Raw genomic sequence first — 25,187 nt, 5'->3', positions numbered from 1 at the left:
TCTTTGCATAACCATTATGCTATCTACCCCCTCCTAAACAAAATATTATTATTTTTAAATATTTTTGTTTACTTAATATTGGATAGAGACAGAAAGTAATTGAGAGGGGATGGGGGACGATAGAAAGAGACAGAAAGACACCCGCAACCCCGCTTTACCACTTGTGAAGCTTTCCCTCTGCAGGTGGGGACCAGGGGCTTGAACCTAGGTCCTTGTGCACTTTAACGTGAGTGCTTAACCAGGTGCACCACTCCCTGGTGCCCAGTAAAATATTTTTAAAAGCTCCTGCAAAGACTGAGATAGGATACTATGAAATGAGGAGGTGTCCATCACACAGCAAAGGTTTTTTCCCCAGTAGCTCCTCCAGACAAAGCCAGGCCCTCACCCAGAGGCAGCCTAGCATGGACACATGGAGCATGGGCTGTGCAGGTATACCTGCTCACACCAGGACACAGCCAGCTCACACACTGACACAGTCTAACCAAGCTCATGACTGTGGGCATCGTATGTGAGTCCTGTGACTCTGTTTCTTCTCTGGGAGGACAACCTCATGAGGCCTTTGTGGCAAAGCACTGAGGTCTAAGGCAGGTAGCGAGTTAGCAAGCCTAGGCAGAGAAGAGATGTCTCAGAAGTGGCTGCTTTCTTGATCAAAGTCATCAGCACCCAGAGAATACAGTCTTCAAAGGGAGGCACAGGGTGAGTATCTCATAATGTCCACACCTTCTATCCTATCCTTTTGTGTTCCCTTCTGGGTGCTCCTCTATACAGGTGGGTGCTGGGAGGTATACTTGGTTGAACACACAAGTTAGTTATTATGTGCAACCACCTAGATTCAACCCCCAGGTGGGGAAGCTTCATGAGTGGTAAAGCAGTACTGCAGATGTCTTTCTGTTTCTCTCCCTCTCTAGCTCCCCCTTCCCTCTCAATTTCTCTCTGTTCTCTATCGCAATAAATAGAAATTTAAATAAGGGAAGGTATACTGTGAAGGAGTTCAGGTGGATAGGACAGAAGCACACTGTCACATCTGGATATGGCAGGAGGAGGGGAGGAAGCCAGGGCTGTCAGGTGGGACAGAAACACCAGCTTCAGAAATGTATCTGCTTCAAAGGAGCCTGTGGGCTTTGGCGAGAGAGTGTACCTTTGAGGAGATGCTAAGTGCAAAGGGATGAGTCAGGTGTGCTGTGGGTGGGTGGGTGGGGAGAGCAGAGAAAAGTCATGCAACTGCCCCAGATCATGCCTCAAATCACCTAGGCCCTATATCCCAAGGGACTCTGCCTATAGCCACTTCATGCTGTGCAGGTCCTCTCATCTCAGACCTCCCTGATTCACCCATTCATCTTCCAACACTCCAAATCAAGAACCTCTCTCCAGCTTATTGCAGTGGCTTTGGCCCAGGAGCTGAGAGTTTAATGCTTTTCAAGTCTAGCTCCATTACACTGTCTGGGAGTTTTTCCAAACTTTCCAAGACCTAGATTCTGACTACATGGCTATGGGAGGTGAGGGTCTCCTTTGGTGATTTTGCAAACCTCTCCCAGGTGATCTGGCCAGTGCCTCCAGAAAGCTAGGCATTCTGCCTCTGAACCCCTAGTTCCGACACCACCAATGTATTATGAGATGTCATGGACCCTATGAGATGGAGGCTGTGTCCTCAAGGTGGGGCAGGATACACACTGCTGGTTACCTGATTGAGCTCAGTGTTACAAGTAACTTGACAGTAAGGCAGCACATCAAGGACCATCTCGCCCCATCTCCAAAGGTCAAGGCCAGCATGGCTTCATGAAGAAAGTAAAATCGCCAGCACATGATGGCTTTCTAATCTCTGAGTCATGGTTTTCTCTGTCCTTGGAAACCACTGCATCTGATTCTGTGCCATTCTCTCTGCTGACCTCCCAGGAAAACCACAGGACATGAGGAACGTAGCAGTCTTCCAGCTTTCCTCCTGGGCCCCATGCTGGCAAAGCCCCAGGGTTAAGTAACCTCCCCAGCAGTAGGGAGAAAGTCATGAACATGCTGGGGTTCAAGGTTCAAAATTTTTTGTGCCCCTCTTGCAAGCTGGGGGCACAGAAAGTGAGGAAAACCCAGGCACTCTCCATGATGAGTTGAAAATACCCTATGAGCAGATCAAAGCACATCAGTTAAGAGGCCTGGTCCTTCCTTCCTGTGGCCTAGGAAGCCACCTTTAGCATTTCCAGGGTATGCACCCCACTTTGGAGACCCCTAGTCTGTAACATTGAGATCCTCCCCCATCTATAGCATAATGGTTTTGCAAAAAGACTTTCATGCCTAAGACTCAGGTCCCAGGTTTAACTCCCAGCACCAATATAAGCCAGAGCTGAGCAGTGCTCTGATTAAAGTGAAAATAATAATAATAATAATAAACAATCCTTTCCCTAACATCAGTCAAGGCCACCCTCTAAAAAAGTCAAGAGTCGGGAGTCGGGCAGTAGCGCAGTGGGTTAAGCGCACGTGGCGCAAAAGCGCAAGGATTGGTGAAAGGATCCCGGTTCAAGCCACCAGCTCCCCACCTGCAGAGGAGTTGCTTCACAAGCAGTGAAGCAGGTCTGTAGGTGTCTGTCTTTCTCTCCCCATTCTGTCTTTCCCTCCTCTCTCCATTTCTCTCTGTCCTATCTAACAATGACAACATCAATATCAATAACAATAATAACTACTACAACAATGAAAAACTACAAAGGGCAACAAAAGGGAAAATAAATTAAAAAAAAAAAAAGAAGAAGTCAGTGTCAGCTATACCAGCCAGCCTGGCAACCCCACCACAGCACTTGGGTTTCTTAGAGTGCAGGCTCCCTCTCCTGACAGAGAACCATCGATCTGGCCCCAGAGAACCTCAGGTGGTTCAAGCCACTTCTGAGATGCAGCACAAGCTAATGTCCAGCCCAGGTGTAGACGCCGACAGAGTCTCAGCCTGTGGTTTAGGGTAGCATGGCCATAGGCCAGTTACCCACCTCCTTTGTGCCCAGCATAGAGCAGAGTGGATTCCTGGACCTAATTTCCTCAGGGAGTGGGTGCTGTGACTGCCCCACACCCCAGGTGGTGCCCAACATCAGTAGGGTGTCAGAATCTAGCTCAGCTCTGAGACTGCCTAGAGGCAGCAACGGGTTCCACATGTAAAGGACTCAGTCTCCCGAGACAGCCTAGCAGCCGCAAAAGTGACTATTTTGTGCTACTGACCTTCAGTAGAGGGGAGGTCTTCCAGCCCCACACGGACTTCTACTGATTTGCTAGGGAGGCTCACAGAACTCAGGACCCTCGTGTATATGTACCAGAGTGTCAATTAAAAAAAATTTTTTAATTTATTTACTCATTGAGAACATAGATAGAATCAGATATCACTCTGGTACACGTGCTGCTGGGGATCCAACTCAGGACCTCATGCTTGAGATATCCTGTGCTTTATCTATTGAGCCACCTCCTGGACCACCAGAGTGTCAATTTTTATGCAGGCTATTTTCTTCCTTTTTTTTTTTTTTGTTTATAGAGACAGAAAGAAATTGAGAGAAGAAGAGAGACAAACAAACACTTGTAGCACTGCTTCACAACTCATGAAGTTTCCCCCCTGCAGCTGAGGACTGTGGGTTTGAACCTGGGTTCTTTTGTATGATAACAGGTGTGCTCAACTGGATGTGTCACCACTCAGACCCTACAAAAGCTACTAAAGATTATCAGTAGCAAGGGAATGAGAAATGCAGGACAAGTTCTAAACAAAGGTATTTCTGCCTTTGTGGAAATTGAGACCTGGCCCAGTGGCATGTGAAAGTGCTCTGGTTCCTTAACCCAAAAGCCCCCTTTTCAGGGACTTTATGGAGGCTTTATTACTTCAGCATGACTGAGTAAATCACTGGCCACTGGTGATGGATAATGCTTCCAGTCCCCCACCCACTATGGGGCTGAAAGTCTAACCTTTCAGTCACAGGTTCCTCCCACCACCACCTCCAGGTCTCCATCCTTAGAGGCTTTCCAATAGTCACTTCATCCAAAGCAAGCCCAGTTGTGGTGGGAAGCGTTTTGTTGCAAATAACAGCACCCCATTTCCTAAGCTGCTTTAGAAACCAAGGACCAGAGACTCTGTCCTCTAACAGAAGATGCTCCCTCCCACTGCTGTAGCACAGGAAACCCCAAGGGTCTGGAGACCCAGGAACTATGCCCAAGGTCAAATATGCACAAGAACAAGCAAACATGTTTTATTATAAATCATAGCAATGCAAGGATGATGAGGACTGAGATGCACCCAGTGACTCTGGGGGGGCCAGGCAGAGGAGCTCTGTGCTAGTGCCACTTTCTAATCACTCCTCCCAGCTGAGTATCTGCATCTGCAGAGAGGGCAGGTATGACAGCCACACCTAACACACCAGCTGAGGCTGGATGGGCTGAGCAGGACGGTTGTGAAAAAGAGTCACTACTCTGGTACCAGCAGCCCCAGGATGCCTGGCTGAGGCTCTGACACCTGCTTCTCAAGTGTACCAGCAGGCAGCAGTAGCCACACTGCACTCTACAGCTCACAGCTTCAGAGCACACATTTCATCATCTTTAATGAAGGTCTGAGGTTCACAGAGTCAGGGACTGTGGGAGCTTCTCAGCAGGAGGCAGGAAGGAGTGGGGACCTAGGGTTCAGCACAGACATTTCTTCATGTAGATGTTTGCTCCTCTGTCAAAATGAGGGAGCATGTAAGTTCAGAATACAGGGGGCGAGCAAAGGAGATATAGCCCAGCCTGTTAGATCACAGGGCTTTTATGTCCAAGGACACTGGTTCAATCCCTGGCACCACCATGTGGCTCCCCTGTAATGAACTAAAAAGTAATTATTTATAAAGCAAAGAAATACAAAAAGAAGTCAGGGTAAAGACCACATCCTGTGCTGGGTCCTACCCAGGAAATATCTTGGAAGGATTGAGTGGAGTTGGTAGGTGAAACCCCTGGGCCACCCCCAGAAAGTTCTAGAATGGTACATGATGGGAAACCAAACAGCTGTGGACCAAGGTAGCATCTGGGTACAGGGCACACCCTCTCCCTGGAGGGGAAGGACTCAGCCTGGAGGGGAAGGTGTGCCAGGGTGTGGCTGGCTCCCTGGGTGCTGCAGTGCAGGTGTTCCTTCCTGGGTGCTGGCAGCTGTTCAGCCCTGCAGAGCCATCTCCCCAACCTCAGAACCAGCCCTAAGAGGCCAGATCCCAGCCTCTCCATGGCAGCCCCTCTTCCACAGCTGCCATGGCCCTGTCCCAGAAACCACAAATATTTTTTGTAGCTAGCAGCCAGTGCCAGGGGACAGGAGTGGTAAGCAAATGGGTGAGTGGCTGTCACAGCTGCAGGCAGGATGGAGGCTTCTTCCACACCCAGAACTCCCATAACCCTCAACCTTAGGGCTGGAGATGTGAAGGCCACTCTCCCTGATCCCAGGTCACTGCCCCAAGCTGGTGTGAGCTGCAGCCAGGAGGACAGGGTCCGAGCAGTGGGAGGGAGCCTGGCTGATCGGTCACTGAACTCGAGGCCCTGAGGGTCAGGATATCCCTTCTGGATGGGTGGGCCACAGTGGGTGGGAAAAGCAGACTGGGAAAAATCGGGATCCTGGAGCCATATGCCCAAATTTGGAATTGTTAGACCCAGCAGGACTGGGAAAACACAGCTGGGACAGTACTGACAAAGCCCTTCTGCACCCCTCCCCTGTAACCAGTGTTCCCAACCCCCAACTGCTCAAACAGAACAAAAAGAACCCACTCCCACTGCCTCTCTCCAGAGAGGGACTGGGCTATGGGACTGGCCTGGGAAAAGGATAGCGAGGGTGAGAGGGGGAAGTATTGCCACCAGGACAACCGCAAGCCCCTAGAAGGGCTGGGTCGCATCTCTCTATACAAGCATTTTAGAGAGTTCTCAAGACTCATCAGGGCTTGGGAAGATGGCCCAACTGAGCTTGGGGAGCAGAAGGATGGGGCCTCTGGAATTCAGTGGGGGTTGCTTCCCAGAGGAGCAGAGATCTCAGGGGCGACAGGCTTGAGAGCTAGCTGTAGGGCCAGTCTGATGTTTCAGCACAAAACCCCAGGGTCCCACCCTGCAGGCTCCACCGCACCCTCCCTGCGGGTCCCAACCCCGCCTTCAGAGTCTCTAGTCTCCGTGCGCCCAAAGAAGGACCAGCAGCCAGCGCCCCAAAGACTGCGACCACACCCAGCACCCCACCCCCAACCACGACCGCATCTTCCGCAGGGCCCACCCGCCTGATTCTCCCCCTCCGGCCCCCTCACCCCGCCCACAGCTCAGCCCGCGTCCCCGCCCCCGCTCCCCCTACGGCCTAAGGACTGACCCAGCATCTGCACCCCCCATGCGGCACGCAGCACACCTAACCCGCACTCCAATCGCCCGCAGCCCTGGGCCCCTGCACCTCTCCCCGTACACCTAGCGCGCACTCCGGTCGGCACCCCTGTGCCCTCTCCTCCCCAGAGCCTGTGGGAGGCCCACGTCAACAAGGACAAGAACCCCAGCAGCCCCGGGAGGGTCCCCGAGTCACCCCCGGACTAGCTGGCTCACCGCGGCGGGGATCCAGGGGCAGCAGAAGGCGGCGGCCCGTTAGTCGAGCGCAGGGTGGCGCAGGCGAGCAGGGTTGCCGGGAACCTGGGAGCGAACAGCCGAGGCAAGAAGCCTGGGCGGGCGGGGACAGGCGGGGCGCACACGTGGCGCGCGGGGGCCAATGGGGGCCGCCGCCCCTCCTCCTCGCGCTCCTTGGAATCTGAAATGTCACCACCCAAGGTCCGCCACGACACTCCGCGGCCCGAGGCCCGGGAGGGAGGGCTAGCTTGACTCGTAGGGCCACGATGGGCGCTAGGTTAGGACACTTTCCCTTCTCCCTGCGTCTCGCCAAAGCTTTATGAGAAGCAGAAAAGCAAAGTTTGGCGACGTGGAGGCCTGGCGCTTTACCTGCCTGGAAGGTCACACAGCCAGGGACGCTGCTACCCGATGGGAACTGGGTTCTGCAGGCTGCGGAGGACACAATGACAACGCAATGGCAAACCAAGGCCCTGGAGTGTCATTCAGGTGTAGCGGGATGAGACACATCCGGTGCCGTGTGGGGCTTCGAACCTGGGTCCCCGCACAAGATGATACATGCAGGCAACTCACCTGGGGTGCTATCTCTCTGGCCATAAATGCTCTCAAGGGTGAATGAGGAGCAGTGATTCGCTCCAGAAAATTTGTAGAGAATGCAAGAAAAGGTCAGTGAGTCCTACCCACTTGCCCTGGAGAGACCATACTGGAAAGGTGCAGTTAAGGAAAAAGAAAAAAGAAAAAGAAAGGTCTGGCTTCTGTAATTGCTTCCCCACTGAACATGGGCAGTGACTGGTGGATCCATACTCCCAGCCTGCCTCTCTCTTTCCCTAGTAGGGTGGGGCTCTGGGGAAGCAGAGCTCCAGAACACATTGGTGGGGTCGTCTGTCCAGGGAAGTCTGGTCAGCATCATGCTAGCATCTGGAACCTGGTGGGTGAAAAGAGAGTTAACATAAAAAGCCAAACAAATTGTTGACCAATCATGGACCTAAAGGCTGGAATAATGCAGGTGAAGTGTTGGGGGGGGGGGGGTCCTCCATTTTGTAGATAGCTAGTTGGCATATTTTAGTTATATTTCAAAGGGCATGTAGCTATACTAGTTTTTTTTTTTCTCTGAGCCTGAAATCTGATATGCAGGTGGATCCAAGTTTTGTCTGGGGAGGTGATGTCATGCCTGGAAAAGGGACAGAAAACTGGATCAGGGAAGAGAGTATCTCCCTAATATAGGGAAGGGATATAAATATTGTTGACTGTAAATCCCATTGATTTGATTTGGTCTGGGGCCCATATTCAGCTTACGAGCCTATGTGACCTCTGCATCCCTGTAGGTCTGAGCTCACATTCTGTGGTCATGAGTAAGAACATTCTAAGCTGCCCTAATATTGACCCATATTCCTCAGGTGTAGCATAGAGTATGTTGTCCAGCCTCCCTTCGGAGAATGGAACATTCTCTACCATTGTTGATCCACGTTGAGGGCAAGGTCCTATGGGGGCCTGCAAAGGGGTCTTTTTTGTTGTTCCTGATAGAGATGACCGGTAACAATGGAGAGAAGGATTTATTTGAGGTCTAGGCCCATCATGTTTGTTTGGGAGTCTCAGGACTCCCTGAATAGGGCCCCAGCTGATGGGGTGAAGGCACACATTTTGATACAACTCTCTCCCCCTTAAAACAGAAATATGAAGAGTGTCAAAAGAATTAACATTAATAGCCCACAGACCTTGAGACTATACAAAATGCATATCTGTAACTCTGACCTTTAGCTCTTTCTCTAAAAAGGTTTGTTGTTTATGCCTAGAGTGACCTGAATATTTCTTAGAGCATCAGAAAATTGCACTTGACTAATGACATTCAGACAAAGACCATTGTAATCAATATTTAACACATTCTTGATGTCTCCCACACCACAAAATTAATTTGTGCTTTGAAAATTGCTCCTGGATTGTGTTTACCTAAAAGGATCTTTGATATCCCTGTTCTTTTTGATGTGACATAATTTTACCAATAAATACTCTGTGGGGAATTCTGACCACTGGCATACCTGACATTCTCCCATCTCAGGTGTCTAGGTGCTGTCTCTCTAGACTCTTCAGATTAACTATATGGTGACTGAAGTGCATCTCTCAACCTTGAGATGCATCAAATATCAGATTCCTGGCTTCTGGTAAAGTTCCTCCACCCTCAAATAAACCATGACAAATGCAGAACCAGACCTCTGATATCTCTCTTTCTCACAAAATAAATATATTAGATCAGCTCATAGGCAGGGAGATAACTCACCTGGTAGAGTGCACACAATCATTCACAAGGACCTGGGTTCGAGCCTCCAGGCACCACATGGGATCTCCTCATAGGGGGAAGCTTCAGGAGTGTTGAAGTAGTGTGGTGGCATCTCTCCCTCTCTCTCCTTCTATTTCTCTGTCTCTCACCCTCTAGAAAGAAAGAAAAGCAGAGTCCACCTGGAGTGAAAATACTGTTCAGGTACAGAGTAGAAAAATAAAAAAGAAAGAAGAGAAGAGAAAGAAGAAAAGCGAGGCAGATGGTCTGTGCTGTTAATTGCAACAACACCTGAGATAGACTAGGAAGGCAGTCCAGTGAAGATGGGCTGGAATCTCCCCAAACACATTAACACACCTGCTGTTTCTTGAGTGATTTCTCTGAGTCAGGCTCTGGTACAAGCACTTTTCTTCCTTTTTCTTTTTGAGAGAGACCAAAGTACTGCTCTACCCTTTTCATGGTACTCTCTCTCTTTTTTTTATTTTTATGTATTTATTATTGGATAGAAACATAAAGAAATTGAGAAAAGGGGGGATAGAGAGGGAGAGAAACAGAGAGACACCTGTACCCCTATTTCACCACTAGTGAAGCTTTCCCCCTACAGGTGGGGACCAGAGGCTTGAACCTGAGTCTTGTGCACTGTAGATATGTATGCACTGAACTAGGTGAACCACCCCCTGCCCCTCCCTTTTTTCTTTCTTATTTTTTTTAACCAGAGCATTACTCAGCTCTGGTTTATGGTGCTATGGGAAATTGAACGTGGGACTTTGGAGTCTCACATGAGAATTTCTTCGCATAACCGTTATGCTATCCCCCACTGTCCATAACATTCTCTACTTACTTTTGTCTTTCTCGTTATAACATAATGCATGATCAAACCTGGGATTTCCCACATAGAAGCCATGCATACTATAGCACCCAGACACCCCCCACTCTGGCCCCCAAGCACCTTCCTTTTGAGGTCTCTTCCCATTACTCATAACTCACTAATAGCATTTGCTGGTTGTGTTCTGGGTACTAGAGAACTCTGGGGGTCGCATAAGCAAATTAGCAGAGTGCTTTAGTGAGGCTGGCATCACTGCACAGGGAGAGATATCACAGGGACACCTTGTCAGCATATGACAAGTTCTGTGGGCTAAGAGAAGCAAAAGCAGACCAGAGCTGGGGAGATAGCATGATGGTTATGCAAAAAGGCTTTTTTTTTTTTGCCTCCAGGATTATTGCTGGTGCTCAGTGCCTGTACTACAAATCCACTGCTCCTGGAGGCTATTTTTCACATTTTGTTGCCCTTGCTGTTGCGCTTGTTATAGTTGTTATTGTTGTCATAGCAGTTGTTGTTGGATAGGACAGAGAAATCAAGAGAGGAGGGGAAGATAGAGAGGGGGAGAGAAAGATAGACACCTGCAGACCTGCTTCACCGCTTGTGAAGTGACCCTCCCCCCCCCTGCCCCCGCAGATGGGGATCTGGGGGCTTGAATCAGGATCCTTACTCCGGCCCTTGTGCTTTGTGCCATGTGAGCTTAACCTGCTGCGCTACCGCCCAGCCCCTGCAAAAAGGCTTTCATGACTGAAGCTCTGAGCTCCCAGGTTTAAACCCCAGCACTAGCATAAGTCAGAGTTGAACAGTGCTCTGATAGAAAAAAGAAAGATAAGAAAAGAATAAATAGATGAGGTGCATAGGGACCAAGATCTTTGTATGCTGCTGTGCAGCCCAGGGACCAGCTTGGGAAGGACCGTTGGAGGTAGGGGCAGGACTGGATGGACATCAGGGAACCGGGGGGATAAAGTCTCAGGAAGCAGGGCTGGGGGGGACCTGACTGTGCAGGCCTTGTGAGGCCTCTCTTTTACTCTGTGATGTTTGGGGAGCTGTTGCAGGTTCATGAGGAAAAGAGCCATCTGAGTTCCTAGCAGGCTCAGCCCTACTGAGGCAGGCAGCCTTGATGGGATGAACTCTCTCCTCCATCAATGGGTGGACACTCAGTAGCCTCCTTTTTTTTTTAATTTTTTAAATTTATTTTCCCTTTTGTTGTCCTTGTTTTTTATTGTTGTTGTAATTATTATTGATGTCATCATTGTTAGATAGGACAGAGAAAAGTGGAGAGAGAAGGGGAAGACAGAGAGGGGAGAGAAAGATAGACACCTGCAGACCTGCTTCACCACCTGTGAAGCGCCTCCCCTTCAGGTGGGGAGCCAGGGGCTTGAACTGGGATCCTTACGCCGGTCCTTGCTCTTTGTGCCACATGCACTTAACCTGCTATTCAACTGCCTGACTCCCTAGTAGCCTCCTTTCTTTGGCCATTTAAAACCAAATCCCTATGTTCAGTTTCCTTATGGCTCTACTAAAGAGTGCAGCTGCTGCTCAGCTGTTTGGGGGCCCTCCAAAGCCACTACCCAAGATGCTGTGCCACTGTGTTGTATCTCCCATCGCCTACTCTCCCCACCCCTGCTGGCCTCTGAGGTCTTCAAGTCCTTGCCAACACTTGTTTCTTCCCCTTCTTGTCTGTTTGCTTGCTTTGAGTGGGTGTGAATGGTTTCTCCCAGAAGGTTTGATTTGCATTTCTCTCTCTCTCTCTCTAAAGAATTTTATTCATTTTATTTTTGAGAGAGATGCAGAGAGAGAAATACCAGAGCACTGTGCACAGCTCTGGTTTATGGTGGTGCGGGGAATTGAACCTGGAACTTTGGAGCTTCAGGGATAAGAGTCTCTTTGCATAACCATTATGCTATCTACCCCCGCCCCATTTGCATATCTCCAATGGGTGTTTTTTTCTTGCTTTTAAAGGAATGTCTACCCAAGCCCTTCACACTTTTTTTTTTCTCCCTCCAGGGGTTTACCTGCATGATTCCATCTCTCCCAGGAGTAGAGAAGTTGGGGGCTGTGGGGGAGGAGGTGGTGGTGGACTCCCAATTTTTTTCCCAGCTAGAGGCTGAGAGACACAAAGGGAGGAGAGAGACCACAGCTCATGAAGCTTGTCCTTTGCATGGTGTGCCCATGTGGTGGCCAGGAGCCTAAGCCCAGGTCCTCATGCATAGGAAAGTGTGTACTCTACTGAGTGAGCTACCTCCCAGGTACCCCTCCCCCAGCACATTTTTAAAAATTTTATTATCTTTATTTATTTGATGAAGTTATGTCTTTTTTTTTTTTTTTTTTCTAACCAGAGCACTGCTCAGCTCTGGTCTGGTTTATGGTGGTGTGCAGGAATTGAACCTGGGACCTCAGAGCCTGAGACATGAGTCTTTTTGCATAACCATTATACTATAACCCCCCCCACACACACACACATTTTTACTGGGGTTGCTTATCCTTTCATTGTTTAGTTGTAGGTGCTCTTTATATATTCTCCAGGTGACACACTTCTTACAGGATCACTGAGTGCTCTTGCTGAGTGAGTCAAGAGAAGTGGGCTAGAGAAGCAGCAGCAGGTGTGATGGATGGGGAGAGGAGAGGCAGTGCATTTTTGAAGGTGAAATCACTGCTGAAGTGGTACTTGGCAGGCAATGTGCAGAGGATCTGAGAGAATAAGTCAATAGGCATCAGAGAGCAGTATAGAAAATGTTGTTGTTTATTAGAATAGATAAAAATTGTCAGCAAGGAAGGTGATTGACAGCTGCCTACTGGGTGGTGGGAAAGGTATGTACTGTACTTATGACTATAATTTGGGGAGTCTGCATTCTTTTGGAGTTGCTCAAGAAAATAGTTTCTGGGAGTCGGGCTGTAGTGCAGCAGGTTAAGCGCACATGACACAAAGTGCAAGGACCGGCATAAGGATCCCGGTTAGAGCCCCCGGTTCCCCACCTGCAGGGGAGTCACTTCACACACAGTGAAGCAGGTCTTCAGGTGTCTCTCTTTCTCTCCCCCTCTCTGTCTTCCTCTCCTCTCTCCATTTCTGTCCTATCCAACAATGATATCAACAACAATGACATCAATAACAGAAACAATAATAATTACAACAAGGGCAACAAAAGGGAATAAATAAATAAAAATTTTAAAAAATAAAATACTATACAGCTATCAAGAACAATGAACCCACCTTCTCTGACCCATCTTGGACAGAGCTAGAAGGAATTATGTTAAGTGAGCTAAGTCAGAAAGATAAAGATGAGTATGGAATGATCCCACTCATCAACAGAAGTTGAGAAAGAAGATCTGAAAGGGAAACTAAAAGCAGGATCTGACTAAATTGAAAGTAGGGCACCAAAGTAAAAACCCTGTTGTGAGGGGTAGACATGCAGCTTCCTGGGCCAGTGGGGAGTGGGGATGGGTTTGTTGGGATAGGACACAGTCTTTTGGTGGTGGGAATGGTGTTTATGTACACTCCTAGTAAAGTGCAGTCATATAAATCACTAGTTAATTAATATGAGGGGGGAAATTAATTGTATGTCTCAAAGTTTTTAAAACACAGACTGAGTCTTCTTAATATATAGGCTGTGTATCTGATATGCAGACTCTCTCAAAAGCCTAGACCAAGTAGATCAGTGGCACAGTTATTTACAAGATACTGGGTACTATACAGCAAACCCTAACAAAAGGACTTTTCAAAGTTAACCCAATTACCAAATAATGTGATGATAACATTAACTATCGATTGTCTTTTTGAACCCTAAGACAGCAGGAACCTCACATCTCCACTATAGAGCCTATATTTCCCCCAGTCCTTGAACCTTAGGATAGGGTCCACTTTCCCGCATGCCTCTCCCAATCCATATCAAATAATATTGCATCAGCCGATCGCAACCTAATCAATACAACGATTGCCACCTCAACATGCTTCACTTCAGACTGTGTCCAGAGACTTCAGGTGTGGAACGACAACCCTTCAGCTTCATTACTCGGGTGAGACCTTTCCTTTCATAGCATTCTCTAATTCCATCCCAGGTGGATCACTTTCTAACAAAGTCCCAAAACCTAGATAGACACCAGGTTCTGTGAGAGAGAGCATATGTTCACACGTATCCATAAACAAGTGCAAAATATATACCTGAAAGCAGAAGTACACTAGAGTTTGCAGTGAGTACCTCCCTAACACTTCCTCTCCACTATTCCAAGCTTTGGGTCCATGATTGCTCAACAATTTTTTTGGCTTTGTATGTTAACTCTCTTTTCAGCAACCAGGTTCCAGATACCATCAGGATGCTGGCCAGGCTTCCCTGGACTGAAGACCCCACCAATGTGTCCTGGAGCTCCGCTTCCCCAGAGACCCACCCTACTAGGGAAAGAGAGAGGCAGACTGGGAGTATGGACTGACCAGTCAACATCCATGTTCAGCGGGGAAGCAATTACAGAAGCCAGACCTTCCATCTTCTGCAACCCACAACGACCCTGGGTCCATGCTCCCAGAGGGATAGAGAATGGGAAAGCTATCAGGGGAGGGGATGGGATATGGAGATTGGGTGGTGGGAATTGTGTGGAGTTGTACCCCTCTTACCCTATGGTTTTGTCAATTTATCCTTTCTTAAATAAAAAATAAATTAAAAAAAGAAGAGAAAATTGTTTCTTTCCTGCTGTATCTCATATACAATAACAGGGTTCTTTAAAAAAAACTCTTAGCCAGAGTGGACAGAAACTCATTGTTTTGATCACATAACCTCCAGTAATGAGATTATATCTTCTTACCAGTACTGAGGAGGATTTGGTCACATATCTACGTACCTGCATTTTTGCTAAGCTTTGCCTGCTTAGCAACCTGCCTGGCAAAAGCCACATTTATGAATTTCTTCCATACAGCTGTCTTTTCCAGAAGGTACTGCATATGAATGAGGAAGCAGTGGTTTCAAGGGTCTTGGCCTGGAGCCCCAAGAACCTGCACAGACTGGAGGCCACCCACTGAGGCAGCACAGTGAGGAGGAGCATATAGGAGCTGGAGATGGGGAGGAAAGCTTAGAGTCAGAGCCATTTACTAGAGTTGTATTGAGATCTCTGAAGCCAGCCCTGTGAAGACAAACAGAGGGACAGAGAAACCTGGACCTTGTGGGGGGGGGGGGAGGTCAGAGCTGGAGACATGGGTGTTGTTGAGGTGGTCTGGTGTCGGGCTGCACCGCGGAGAAGAGAGCGGACGTCCAGAGCAAAGGGGTACACAGATCTTTATTATAGGATGGGGGGAGGTTTGGTTCAGACCACGTGGAGCCAGCCAGCAATGGCCGACCACGGGGGGAGAGCAGGGAGCGAGACCTCAGAGAGGGAGAGCCGAGAGCCCAGAGAGAGAGAAGGGAGGGGTGAGGGGGCTTTTTATTGGGCGACAACCAGGGGTGACGTGTAGGGCCAGGATTGGTTGAAAGGGGTCACTCTAGGATTTAGCGGGGCATAGAAAAACCTGGGGGCGGAGACTGCATCAGAATAAGTCCTCAGCAACATCTCCTCCTATCCCTTTATATCTAAATGGACACAGTAAAGAAAAATGGAGCATGCTTAAATGTTTTAGAGGAATGCCATGCTCAGGTGGGAAGATGTAGGACTTTCTGTGGAGGAGGGAAGGCTTAAATGGCTGCCAACCTTGTGAGATTTAAATGTCCTCCTGTGCTCAACCCCTCTTCAGAGAGAGAGACTTACCTGGAGAGACTCATCTCATAGGTTTAAGCGCAGCCTGCTCAACCATCTCTTCACAATATCTCTACATCTTTTCTATCTTTCTACCTAGTAATAGCATAAGATGTACAAAGTCTATAAAAGACTATCATGGGGCAGAAACCTTTTGGGCATAAGCCTACATGACATAACAAAATAGGAAGAGATAAGTAGGGGAGAAGTAAAAGCCAGTGTGGAGTGAAGGGAAGGATTGGTGTGTAAAGGAGCATTCCCTGTTTGGGTGGGGAAAGGGGCAAGGGTACATAATGAGGGGGAGGCGGGAGGCATGACCCACCAAACAGAGGGGCTATTTGGCATTGTATAGTCCTCAAGGCAACAGTCTGTAAAGTCTATGAATTACTCAGGATCAGTCTATGAAAAACCAGCAACGTGAAGGGAAGGAAGCTGCTGTAAAATTGTCTAACGTGTCCGAAGGGTATACCAGCAAGTCCGATAGAAGTCTCAGTCCAAAGTAGGCGACTGGGGGAGAAATGGCAGGGGATGAAATGCTGTATGAGGAAGGTCAGCCTCTGGAATTCTGCTTTTTTGTAGATTGTGAGCTGGAACCGCCAAAACGTGACAGGTCAAAGCAAAAGCAGGAAAGGCAGACAGGCAGTAAAAAGGTTCTGTCCTTGGAGTCTGCGAATCAGATTTTTCAGATCGCGTTGAGTGACATCTAGGGTTTCGGGGGGTGTGCCACGGTAGTCGTGCCATCTAGTGAGTGACGTCAGGGTGTGCAGGGGTTCAGATGGTTTTTCCGGGATTCCTGTGAAAGAAACACAAACAATCTGCTTCTCGTGGTTAGCAGGGCATCTGATTTGAATGTTTTATAGAAGAAGAGGTTTGGTGCCTTGACCAACTGAGTATTGGGGGATGTATCTTTTCTATTTATTTATGATTACATTTTATATTATTTGTCATGGTAGTCAGCCGTTTATCTGGAAGGTCCTGGGTGATTCATGGGGAAAAAAACCTTATCTTTTAACAAAGACTCTAAGGTGTAGGGAAGCGGGAACTATCTTATCTCTTTTTTTTTTTTTATCTTGTATCTTGTCTTTGTTGTCCTAGTTGTTCTTGTTGTAATTATATTGTTGTTATTGCTGATATTGTGGTTGTTGGATAGAACAGAGAGAAATGGAGAGAGGAGGGAAAGACAGAGGGAGATAAAGATACCTGTAGACCTGTTTCACCGCCTGTGAAGTGATTCCCCTGTGGGTGAGGAGCCGGGGGCTCAAACTGGGATCCTCAAGCCAGTTCTTGCTAAACTCACTGCGCCACCACCCGATTCCCAGGAACTATCTTTTAACATAAACTCTATGGCCATGTCAATAGCAACCTTGAGGGCACATGTGGCTCCCCACATGTCCCCCTATCTTATATCATGTTTTGATGTTTGGCGGACTTTGTTTTGTGGCAGGGTGGACTGTGCCTGTCTTAGGTTGGGGATCAGCCTTCCGTCTTACCCGTCATTGGAACACCTGGTCATTTTTGCCCAGTAGTACCAGATGTCCTGTCTTAGGTTGACTGGATAGCGCTAGTTTCCTCTTACCCGTCATTGGCTAGCCAGCCCTCTACATGGTGGACGTTCTGATGGAGGGGGGCAAATCCTCCACAGCAACTCAATATTTTGTCATGTCCAGCCTATGATAGTGACTTTGTATAGGTTGCATCTTTATGGCATCAATCTGTTGCTGCAAAAGGCCATGAGCTTGTTAAGAATTATAGGACTGTGGTCCGGGAGGTGATGCAGTGACTAAAGCCTTGGACTCTTAAGTATGATGTCCTGAGTTCGATCCCTGGCAGCACATGTACCAGAGTGAGTCTGGTTTTTTCTCTCTTTCTCACTAATAAATAAATTTAAAATGTTGAAAAAAAAGAATTATAGGACCTATTGTGAGCAGAAGAAGTAAAACAAGCTAGGGTCTCACAACTAAGGGTATACAGGTAAGGAAGGGGGAATGTATCCATTGATATGAAGAGGTAGGAGCATATCTCAAGTCTAAGGGAAGCAGTCAGTGACTGTGATGTCGAGGGGAACAGCCATTTGTCTTTGGGGGTAGTAAAGGATGTCCGTGGCATGGGTGATGTTATAAAGAGAAACATCTTTAAATTGTTGGCTGACAAAGGCAGGCCTATGGTGGCAAGACAAGATACACCAGTTAAGTTTACAAGAATATGTGAATGTTGCTAATTCACATAGGTTGGATATGGAGGAACTTCTTACAGTTTAATACCTTACCGTATGAACAGATGATTCCTCATATGAAGGCTTGATAGCTGTAATCACTTACTTGTGAAAAACAATAAAACTTGTAACAAGTTAGAGGTTTACTATAATTGACTTTGGACTATAAGCAGACTCAGGTTACTTAGAGAGTTAATGCATGTTAGTAACAATGGTTTTAACATTTAGAGTACTTCTGAGCAGATGGGTCATACAAAAAATTTTTGGTCATTCAGCACACTCACTCACAAAACACAACTGGCCATTCATAACATAAGACATTCAGGGAAGGGGTAGGAGAGAGGGCTCTGTGAGCCAACTTTTGTAGGTTCTGCCATGCCATATTATGGATCCTGGGATGTATCCTGCATATGGGTCTGAAAGTCACAACCATACAGACATTGTTCAAAGTTGTGGAGAGGAAGCCACCCAAAGCAGAGAGCCAAGGGCAATACCACCTTGATAGCTGGGAAGAGGTGCACCCAGCATAGGTGACAAGCAGAGGCTACTGTGAAGGTGACAGAAACTCAGAGAGAATAGCCAAGGCAGAGGAAGTGGCCATTTATGCCAAGTGCTACTCTGAAGTCCAGTAGGACAAGACCCAAGACTTGGCATTGGGCTGATCACTGTGAGGTCTGGCATCCCCTATTTACAACACAGGCCTCCTGGGAACTGGTGTAGGAAAACAAACACCTAGAGTTTCTCTGCAGAGTTCATCAGGGCATGGGACAGAGCCTGTTAATACAGCACATTGCCCCAGAGCACTGATGATGAAGCAGAGAAAAGGGGATATGCAGAGAAGATGAGGTCACCATGACACCCCCACCACCCCAATGGCAGAGCAGTAGCTGAAGGTCAGATAATGCTGACCTTCCCCCAGTGGAAGACAGGCATGCTCTTGTCTGAGTCAACACCCTGGTCTCCACCTGCAGGGAGGAAACTTCACAAATAGTGAAGCAGTGCTACAGTTGTCTTTCTCATTCCCTCTCTATTTCCCTCTTTCCTCTAGATTTCTCTGTCCTATCAAATAAAAAGAAAGGAGAAAAAATGGCTACTTGGAGCAGTAGATTCATTGTGTAGGCACTAAGCAATTACACTGGTTGTAAAAAAAAATAAAAAAGAAACACACACACACACACATACACACACATACACATACACATATACCATTGCAAAGCAGGGGAGCACCAACTGGGAAGGCAGCAAACTCTGCATAGAGGTATGTGCAGGTTGCTGTAGTTCCTGGAACATTCCCTGCTCTTTCCCACAGAGCAGCCCTCCCAGAAGTCTGCAGGGTGTCAGGGTGGCCAGGTGATGTCGCCAGACAGGGCTTCAGTACTCACCTGTGTGCTCTGTGAAAAGAAGAGTGGGACTCCAAGCCACTCTCGGGGAAACAGGTGGTCGGATACTGCCGCCTGCTGGCTGATTGCACTTCTACCACCCTGTTGGGGAGGTGGCCCCCAGAGTTCATATTCTCATGTCTGTCTGAAGCCCCCTCTCCTACAATAGCTCCTATCTCAGGTCTGGTCTTCCCACTAAGACCTGGGCAGCCTACTCTGTATAGGAAAAGACAGAGAACTGTCCAGCCACCTGGTTTGACAATGATTCTTTTCACTGTGGCATCTCAGCAGCTCCAGGACACAGGAAGGTGGGTCACATGGGCCAGGGAGTGTGATGTAGCAGTATTACACAAACCAGGAAGGTCTACATATCACAGAACCAACCACCTTTCTCCCAATCTTTCATTTCCTTATTGTAAAGATAAGTGAACACTGTAGAGAATCAAAAGGTGAAAACAATTTTAAGCCATGAGTCAATATACTGAGTTCATACAAAGATAGCCTGCATGAAATTAAAGCTACTTAGTGCATCATTCTTTTGCTATATAATAATAACAATATTAACAGAGCATGTGGGTGCCACACACATGATTTTCTTTGAAAAACTTAGACTTACTGCAAATGTATTATCTTTTGTAAATCTTGATTTTTCATGAATATTTCTTTTTTTAATATTTATTTATTTATTCCCTTTTGCTGCCCTTGTTTTATTGTTGTAGTCACTATTGTTGTTTCCATTGCTGTCGTTGTTGTTGGATAGGACAGAGAGAAATGAGAGAGGAGGGGAAGACAGAGAGGAGAGAGAAAGATAGACACCTGCAGACCTGCTTCACGGCTTGTGAAGTAACTCCCCTGCAGGTGGGGAGCTGGGGGCTCGAACCAGGATACTTATGTGGGTCCTTGCGCTTTGTGCCACCTGTGCTTAACCTGCTGCATTATCGCCCTACTCCCTCATGAACATTTCACTCACAGTCTTCTTTAAGACTTTAAAATAGGGGCTCAAACAGTGATACACCCAGTAAAGCACACATGTTACAATGTACAAGGATTCTGGTTCTATTCTCTGGTCCCATCTGCAGGGGGGAAGCTTCACAAGTGATGAAGCAGTTGTTCATAACCGTAATCTGGGACCCAAGGATCCCCCATCCCCTGCTCTGTGTCACCTGCAAAGGACAACTATTTATTTATCTTTCATTTTTTTTGTTCATCAATAATAGTATGTTACAAAATTGTAAGGTTACAATGTATAGTTTCACACCACACCCACCACTAAAGTTCTGTATCCCCACCCTCCCACTTGCCAAAGATAAGCGCCAGCTCTCACAAGTCTTAGAAATAGTTTGACCCTCCTCACCTACTTCCTATTACACTTCCCTCACTCACTCGAAAGTTAACCTTACCAAAGTAAGGACTTCAAAAGCTGAATAAGGGCAAGAGACAGGTATACTTAACGATGACTGTTTAGTCACTATCAGGTCACCCCATCAGCTGGGGCCCTAGTTGGGGAGTCCTGAAATTCCCAGACATGATGGGCCTAGACCTCGAATAAATCCTTCTCCCCAATGTTACCGGTCATCTCTATCAGGAACAACACAGTGGACCCCTTTGTGGGCCCCCATAGGACCTTGCCCTCAACGTGAAATCAACAACAGTAGAGAATGTTCCATCCTCCGAAGGGAGGCTGGACAACATAACTCTATATTCCACCTGAGGAAGATGGGTCCTGAAATTTGGGCAGCTTGGAACGTTCCTACTCATGGCCACAGAATGTGAGCTCAGATCTACAGGGATGCAGACACTACATAGATTCCTAAGCTGAATATGGGCTCCAGATCAGATGAACTTGATGGGGTTTACAGTCAACAATGCTTGTAACACTTTTCCCATGTTTGGGAGCTACTCTCTTCCCTGATCCAGCTTTCTGGTCCTTTTCCAGCCATGACATCATCTCCCCACACAATAGCTTGGATCCACCTGAGTATCAGATTTCAGGCTCAGAGGACAAAAAAAAACAAAAAAACCTAGTATAGTCATGGGCCCTTTGGACTAGAATAAAATAGGCCTACTAGCTATCTACAAAACGGAGATTCCCCCCCTCCTCCCAACTCGTCATCTGAACTATTTTAGCCTTTAGGTTCATGATTAGTCAACACTTATTTGGTTTTATATGTTAACTCTCTTTTCAGCCACCAGGTTCCAGATGCTAACGTGATGCCAAACAGACTTCCCTGGACAGACAACCCCACCAATGTGTCCTGGAGCCCCACTTCACCAGAGCCCTGCCCCACTAGGGAAATAGAAAGACAGGCTGGGAGTATGGATTGACCTGTCAACGCTCATGTTCAGCAGGGAATCAATTACAGAAGTCACACCTTCCACCTTCTGTACCCACTATCAGAGGATATCAGGGAGTGGATGGGATATGGAGCTCTAATGGCGGGAACTGTGGAGTTTTACCCCTCTTATCCTATGGTTTTGTCAGTGTTTCCTTCTCATAAATAAAAAAAGAAAGAAAATAAATAGATAATTTGCTTGCAGAGTATAGCTATTTCACACCTGGACTCAGACTGGAGCTCAGGTTCCCCAACCCCAAGTGTTTCCTAAATCTCAGAAACTCCATTTGGATGTAGCAGTGTGTGCAGGCCTTCTATGGGCTTTTTTTGAAGATGAGTGGGTATAATAATCTTCTTGCCCTCAATGGACCTACCTACAGCAGAGGTGAAATATGAACCTAGAGTTGAACCTGGGGAATGGTAGCATGGATAAGGTGTTGGGCTCTCAAACATGAGATCCTGAGTTCAATTCCTGACTATACGACCTTGCCCTTCTATTTCTCTTTGTTCCCACCTGAGAACAAAGAGAACAGAGAGCAGATGGGATCTGAGCCTCTAATACTCCACACATTCCACTTACCAGTGGAAAAGAGTGGATCAGCTTGCTTCAAGATTCTATGTGACTGAGATTCTGCAGCTCTGAGACTCTTTCTGGGACTCCAGGATCCATGACTCATCCTGCTGAAGGGTTTTATTTGCACACAGTGAAGCTAGCCTGATAGATTTATAATGCTTGTGGGTTTCTCCTCAAATAGCAATTCCTCAGAAATTCCATGCTAATCCCCTCTGGGCCACTTTACCCCTCCTCCTCCCGGTGTCTCTTTCAAAGCCTGCTCTTTCCCATCAGAACATGGTCCTCATTGTTAATAAGATATTTACTTGTGCGGTTTTGGTTGCTGCTGGTCTCCATTGCTCAGTAAGTAGTGCCCCATGGATGCTCATGCACTGGCTGCCCAGTTGAAACAACACAGAAGCACTGGTGCTTAGAGAAAAGCAGCTTTTGTTTAGATTTTGCCAAAGCAAAAACAGGAGTACAACGTCTCTCAAATCCCCTCTGCTAGGGAAGACAAAGGCAAGGTTTTGACAGAACCAGGAAATGAGCAGAGGGAGCTTCAGGGAGGAGAAAGAAATCTACCTCTTTTCTTATTGTTGGGTTTCTTGACTTCAGCTGTAGCCAGGTTTGGCTTGAAGGCAGTTAATATGTGAGTAAAACTAATAAAGGCTTAATGACTCAAAAATAAATTTTAAATAAATAAATAAAAGATGTAATGAGCATAAAAAAGGCTTAATGACTCTAGTTTTCTGGCCATTTATAAAAGAGGATATTAAAAGGAGGGGTCAGGTGGTGGTGTACCTGGTTGAGCCCACTGTTACCATGCACAACAGCCCATGCTCAACCCCCCGCCCCCACCTGTAGGGGTAAAACTTCATGAGAGATGAGATAGCATAATGGTTAAGCAATGAGACTCTCATGTCTCAGACTTCAAAGTTCCAAGTTCAAGCCCCTGTACCACCATAAGCCAGAGCTGGGCAGTGCTCTGCACATGGTAGAGTGCACATGTCACAAGGAACCCGGCTCAAACCCCTGGTTCCCACTTGTAGGAGAGAAGATTCATGAGTGGTACTGCAAGTCTCTCTCTCTCTCTCTCTCTCTCTCTCTGCCTCTCTTTCCCTCTCAATTTTTTCTCTCATTCTTACTCTCTATCTACAATAAATTAAAAAAAAATCAAGGAGGCCAGGCAGTAGCTCAGTGTGTTAAGTGCACATGGCACAAAGTGTAAGGACTGGCATAAGGGTCCCAGTTCGAGCCCCTGGCTCCCCACCTGCAAGGGGGTTGCTTCACAAGTGGTGAAGCAGATCTGCAGGTGTCTATCTTTCTTTCCCCCTCTGTCTTCCCCTCCTCTCTCTATTTCTCTCTGTCCTATCCAGCAACAAGGACAATAATGACAACAACAACAATAATAATAACAATGATAATCAACAAGGACAACAAAAGGGAAAAAATAGCCTCAAGGAGCAGTGGATTTGTGCTGCAGGCACCAAGCCCCAGCAATAACCCTGGAGACAAAAAAAAAAAAAAAAAAAAAAAATCAAAAACCATCTTCTACACAAACTTGCTGGCAAAGAGCCAGATGGTGGCTATCAGGCTCTATGACCACATCCCTGTGACAGCTATTCTTTTCTGTCTGCTGTAAAAAGTCAACCTTGGACACACATGGAAGCCTGCATATGTCTGAGTTCCAATATGTTTTTCTTCATAGGCACTGAGATTTGAATTCCATATACCTTTCCAGTGCTGTCAGGTAGTTCCCCTATCCATTGGAACCATCTAAAACCACTGGGCTGGCACAGATCTGGTCCCAGGGCCCTCATCTGCCCCTGTGTGAAGGCCAGTGTGGGCCGTCACCTTCCTGGAGTTCCTTGTCCTTAGATGTCCTTGTCCCTCTGGCATCTCTCTGTCTGTCTGCCCTTGGAGACTGCTGCTTCTAGCGGCAAGGCTCCAGGCTGCGGCACCGTTTTTTCCGGAGGGGCACCAAATGGCTGCATTTACCTTGGCAGGGGGACCCAGAGAGAGGAGTTTGGGTTGGAATCCTGGAGAAGCCAGGCCTTGGGACTGTGATCTGCTTTGAAGTCAGCCCCTCCTCCTGGGCTGAGCATTCTTGCCCCTGCCCACTCATGCCTTGCCCATCTCTGCTCTGTTGTTCCTGTTGCTACCATAAAGATCTCCCTTCTAGCTCCACCATGCACCCCATGGTCCTGTGCTTTCTGTCCTGCAGCCTAATCCTCTGCCTCCTCTCAGGTATGTCCATCTGTCATCCCCAGAAGGCTTTGCTTCCCTGAATCCCAGAACCTCATCTTTGGCTTTCCTGGAGTGCCCCATGGTGGGAGGCCCAGGCGCCGCTAGGAGGAAGGCTGATCAGTCCCCACTCTGTGTGTCCTGGGGACACCCTCTGGCTCAGTCCACCACTGAGTAATGACAGGGATGAACTGTGTGAGCCCTGAGCCATCCGAAGTGCCCAGGCTCACTGATTGCAGACCGAGTTGTTCTGAGTCTAGCAACCTGGGCTCCATGTGTGGCCCAGGAAGTGGGTGGAGGCTTCAGGCTGAGTTAACAATCATTACTGTCTAACAGTACTCCCCAGTACTCAGAAAGCAAAGGGTCTGGGGAGCTTTGGGGTGGTAAGCATGTAGACCATTGAGGGAGAAATGGGCCCTGGAGGGCAGGGGCCCCAGTGCCCTCACCAAACCTGGTTTGTACCACCTTCACACCTATATCCTTACAGCATCCTTTAAACATGGTGCAGTGTGGGCTGGGAGATGGCTTGGCTGGTAGAGTGCCAACTTCACCAGGCTTGAGGACTAGGGTTTGAGATCCTGTCTATCATATGGGACACTTGTAAAAGGGGAAAGCAAGTGTCAGACACCCACAGATCCCTTTTGCCTGCTTGGTGGGGGGAGCCCCCTACCCTAGTGGGAATGTGGGAGGAGGCTAAGGGGGAAGGAGACAGGCAGGGGAGTGGGTTTTCTCCTTATACTTGTGGAAAACAGCAAGCTACAGCTGAATGAACTTTTTGGCACAGCCATTTTGTTCCCAGACTGTGGTGGGGTGACTGAAGACGTTGGGATCAACTGACCTGGGTTCTAGTGACCTTGGCACAGTGTCCTGGAGAAGCTGGCCTCTGTGAACCATAAGTTCCTAAAGTGTATATCAGAGTAGCACAGCTTTGCAGCTGTTAAAAGAATGAGATATGCTGGGGAGATGGTATAATGGTTCTGCAAAGGACTTTTATGCCTGAGACTCTGAGGTCCTAGGTTCAATCCCCAGCACTACCATAAGCCAGAGCTGAGCAATGATCTGAGGTCGATCTCTTTCTCCCTCTCATTAAAAAAAAAAAAAAAATTAATAATG

The 25,187-nt window shown here is 47.6% G+C and overlaps 1 protein-coding gene and 1 long non-coding RNA gene across 3 annotated transcripts in view; one reads left to right on the top strand and one right to left on the bottom strand.

Annotated features, from left to right (window-relative positions):
- Positions 1-6,664, bottom strand: part of ANXA6 (annexin A6) — a 38,992-nt gene extending 32,328 nt beyond the window's left edge. Inside the window, exon 1 of one of the 2 annotated variants that reach the window (XM_007528769.3) lies at positions 6,532-6,664. The gene's annotated coding sequence lies outside the window, so the exon portion shown is untranslated. The remainder of the gene's footprint in view (positions 1-6,531) is intronic. The other variant, XM_016190661.2, reaches the window with a different exon arrangement.
- Positions 6,665-6,807: 143 nt separating this feature from the next.
- LOC132540408 (uncharacterized) lies at positions 6,808-14,290 on the top strand. Its single transcript, XR_009551596.1, has 3 exons — positions 6,808-7,211; positions 13,544-13,652; positions 13,925-14,290. It is a non-coding gene; the product is annotated as an uncharacterized LOC132540408 (long non-coding RNA).
- Positions 14,291-25,187: the final 10,897 nt, after the last annotated feature.

Source organism: Erinaceus europaeus, chromosome 9, assembly GCF_950295315.1.
Source record: "Erinaceus europaeus chromosome 9, mEriEur2.1, whole genome shotgun sequence".
Classification (NCBI taxonomy): domain Eukaryota; kingdom Metazoa; phylum Chordata; class Mammalia; order Eulipotyphla; family Erinaceidae; genus Erinaceus; species Erinaceus europaeus.
This window is presented reverse-complemented; position numbering and strand designations above follow the sequence as displayed.